Source organism: Silene latifolia, chromosome X (genome assembly GCF_048544455.1).
Source record: "Silene latifolia isolate original U9 population chromosome X, ASM4854445v1, whole genome shotgun sequence".
Lineage (NCBI taxonomy): Eukaryota > Viridiplantae > Streptophyta > Magnoliopsida > Caryophyllales > Caryophyllaceae > Silene > Silene latifolia.
In genome coordinates this window covers 234,242,863-234,247,359 of record NC_133537.1, presented here as the reverse complement: position 1 = coordinate 234,247,359, position 4,497 = coordinate 234,242,863, and positions in this window count along the sequence as shown.

Below are 4,497 nucleotides of genomic sequence, written 5' to 3'. Positions count from 1 at the left end.
CACCTTGACACCTTCCGAAATCAGCTCACGCGTCTTCAAAGTGATAGATTCCAAGCTTCGATTCCATGTTCTCCATAAATTCATGCAAATGGGATGAGTTTAGGCTCGATTTATCTTCTTCCCGGTCCGTACCTGCGATTTACACAAGACAAACCAAAGTAGACTATTTGGGAGTAATTGTAGCTAAAGGCCATGTAAAATAGTACAGAAATGCGTACAAAAATGAGGTAAAACCTTATATAAATTACACGCATCAGTTTAGCCCCATCCTTACGAATATGAAGTTTAGGACGATCACAAAATTTCTTCAATTCTATTCTTGAATTAATATTATCACGTGTCTTTCCTTTTACATCCATAATCGTATGAATAAGTAGCTCACAGAAGTTTGTCTCTATGTGCATCACATCTAAATTGTGTCTGATCAACATTGTTTTCCAGTAGGGAAGCTCCCAAAAAATACTTCTTTTAAATCAACCATTCTTTTTCTTTTTCAACTCTTTAAACTCTTCTTCAGTCCCATCGACAGTGGATGGCAAATCACGTACAACTTCCCATACCTCATCCACTTGGAGTCGAACCGGAGCATCGTCACCCACCTCCTTACCTTTTAAGAAAGCTTTCTTGTTCCTTCTATGGATATGTCAATCTGGTAAGAACATCTATGGCAATCAAACCAACTAATCTTTACGGAATTAGGAAGATAAAATGCAAAACTCTTATCCATGCAATAAGGGCATGCCTTTTGCCCAGCGGTTGCCCATCCTGATAGCATACCATATGCGGGAAAATCATTTATAGTCCATAACAGTGAAGCTCTTAGTTGGAAATTTTGCTTCTTGGATACATCAAATGTTTCTACACCAACTTCCCACAAATGCTTCAGTTCTTCCACCAACAGTTGTAAATAAACATCCAGATGGTTTTTTGGGTTATCAGGACCGGGAATAAGTAGTGAGAGGAAAATAATTTGTCTTTTCAAACAAAGCCAAGGAGGTAAGTTGTACGGGGTGGTCATTACGGGCCAACACGAGTAAGATCTACCAAACTGACCAAAAGGGTCAAACCCATCCGTACACAAGCCAAGTCTCACATTGCGAGGTTCCTCGGCAAAATCAGTATATAACCTATCGAAACGCTTCCACTCTTCTCCGTCACTCGGATGACACATCTTTCCTGGTGTACGAGGATTTTCTTTGTGCTATCTCATTTGGCTGGCAATATTTTTCGTGGCATACATTCTTTGAAGTCTTGGAGCTAAGGGAAAATAAATTAATGTGTTTACTGGTATTGGTTTCTTTCTCTCTCCACTCCTCTTATTACCCTTCTTCCTCTTGAAAACAATATTTCCCTCACTTGTCTCATATCTATCCCTTTGACATTTCTTGTAACACCCCAACTATCCGGTCAAGATAATTGGAGTGTTACCATCTCGGTTTCCCGAGGTAGTGTTTCAAAAGTTCGATAAAAGAACATTTTATAAATAAACATAATCTTTAGTGAATTACATAAATGTAAACAAATGAATAAATAAAATACAACTCGTGACATCTATAATTTTCTAGCCAACTAGACTCGTCTCGTGATACCATCAAGCTCATCCCGTCTCTCGCATACTATCCAAACAATCTGAACATAATCTGCTCCCCATATGACCAAAGGATATCATATGGATCGACACAGGCCACCACAAAAGAGATAGGTGACAATTACACAGACAGACAAACGTCAGTAACGTTAAAAGAAAGTGTGACATGACTCAAGTGCGTGAGTCAACGACATGACCATGATATGAATGACACACAATTATCCAACTGTCATGCCGGTACCGGGACACGCCCAGACGTACCCACAACCACTGGTGCCAGGAACACGTCCACGACACCATACTCACACAAGTTACTCCGAACACGTCGGTGGTACCGGGCCCAAGAGCGACTCGGGTCCCTTGCCAGACGTCGTGCCTCACCCACACGTGTCCCTCCAAGACTCAAGTCATAAATGTGCACATCCCTCTTGGAGCGGGAAACTCCAAGAGACGACTCAAGCGGAAGACGGTCTCCAACCCGCCCTCCGTCTCCACAACAACAAATAACCAATCATGCCCTCCAACATATGAAATAACACAAAAATGCAAGTTACCGTATACCATGTCAATTACCGACTCATTCAATGAAATTAATGACAAATGACTCATTTAACAAATAGATACATTATCGAACTGAGTAGGATAAACCTACCTTTTCGCAAGCTCCATAAGCAAACCCAAATCCACTAATAATACCGCTTCATAAAGGCGTCACCTAAATATAACAATTAAATAAAATAAATTACTAATCAAATCTAATCTAATTAAATTATATACGAATTCAATTAATTAATTAAAAACCCGTCTTCAGCTATTCAAAACCCGTCTTAACACATTACCCGAAACCCGCTAACTCACACACAAACACACGGTTGAACCCGTTTGCTTGTCCCCACAAAACGACCCCCAAAAACGCCCCTAAGGCGCGGCCAACTAACACCACCATGCACCCCCGACACCACCTCCACCAAGGTGAACCACCACCCTCGACAACCACCTCACACACCCCTAAATTAGGCCCTAAAGTAGCAGCGAACAACACCAATAACAACAACCCACAACAACACTTACACACTCGACACACACCCTTAATCATCACCCAAACACCACCACTGTGAGCCACCGTGGACCACCACCACAACCCACTGTCCAGGTGCTACACGGCCTGCCCTAGCACCCTTAGAACCACCAGCCACGACCCCAACAACCATGACACACGACAACCACAACAACATACAACACGACTATAAAACAGCCCGACACCCCCCTTTTTTCCACCTATTCCCGCCACCTACAGCCACCTACACCACCACCCAAGACCACCATATGACCCTCCCATCAACCCACGACCATATCCATCTAAGCCCAGCCCAAGTCGGTCACATGTAGAGGGTTAAAAATCCGTCTTAAGACCGTCGCACAAAACAGCTATAATCCTAGATCTAGTTCGGTCAAACCCATTTTGGGTGGTCAACGGTGGGTCAACTGGGAGGTCAACGGTAGTCTAAGGCGGGTCAAGGTCGAGGCCGATCCAATAAAATAATATATAAGCTAGTGAGACGGTCTTACCTTACGAACTCGAGGCGGAGGGACAAATCTCTTCTTTTTCTTCTATTTTTCTCTCTTCTTTCTCTCTAGGATTTTGGTGGATAATGTGAGATTGTGTTTGGATAGGGTTGATGGGTGGATAAGGGTATATAAGGTGAGGTGGAAGTATATAAGGTGGGTATAGTATACGTATATTATACATGTATCGTATTACATATTATTATTATCATTACAACTTATTATTATTACTATCTCATAATAATTATCATTATTTTATTATTCCGTCTCAAACATAATTCGTATATATGCGATATAATATTATTATTATTATAATTATTAAATACAAAGTATTACATTTCTTACATTTTGTCAAGCAAAGTATCATCTTTCCAAAAAAGCATACATCCTTTAGGACATGCATCAATCTTTTCATGTGGAAGCTGAAGACCTTTAACCACTTTCTTGGTATTGTAGAAATTTTGGGTCATGACATTATTATCGGGTATAACATCCTCAACCAACGTCGCAATACTATCAACGGCTTTAAATGACATATTATACTCACATTTTAAATTAACTATCATGGATGCAACTTGTAACAATGTCATTCTGCTCCCCTCATATAATTTTTTTCGGAAGCACTTAGCATGTCAAAAAAGGCCTTTGCTTTTGGGTTTGTTAGTTCTTCATCAATCATTGATACACGATCATCATTAATGAAAGCATTAGACTCAAAGGCATCAAGTACCATATCTCTATATGGGTTCTCATTTTGTTGGATTTGGGGCTGTTCGGGATCGGGAGAATATTTTTCTCCATGGGAGATCCAATTGTAGTAGTTTGGAAAAAAAACCATTTGTAATAAGATGCTCTTCTATTTCAATGTTAAGTAAATATTTTAAGTTTTTGCATTTAGTACAAGGACACCTAATTTTATGTTGTTCCAAATCATATGAATCTTGACATCTAGCAAATTCAATAAATCCACGAACTCCCTTTACAAATCTAGCGATAGGACGTTTCTTCTTATCTACTCTTTCTTCGCACATCCAGCTACGTTCAGATCTCTTCATTTTAATCTAGACAATATATAGCAAACTAACCATTTTAAATAATATTTAATTTCAAAAAAAAAATTCTAACTTTAAAATTGTACTAACTTCTCACATTGTAGTACTTCAACAATAGTTATCTCATCCTCCATATTATACTAACTTCAAGATTTCAATTGGGTCCTTATCTCTCCATCCTAAACCCATCAATGTATGTTTCAAGTCACTAGCAAACACACATTTGTGATTTATTAATGAGAAAAAAAAATTCGGCAGCAATTCCCTTAGTTCTCCAAATACACAATGTGG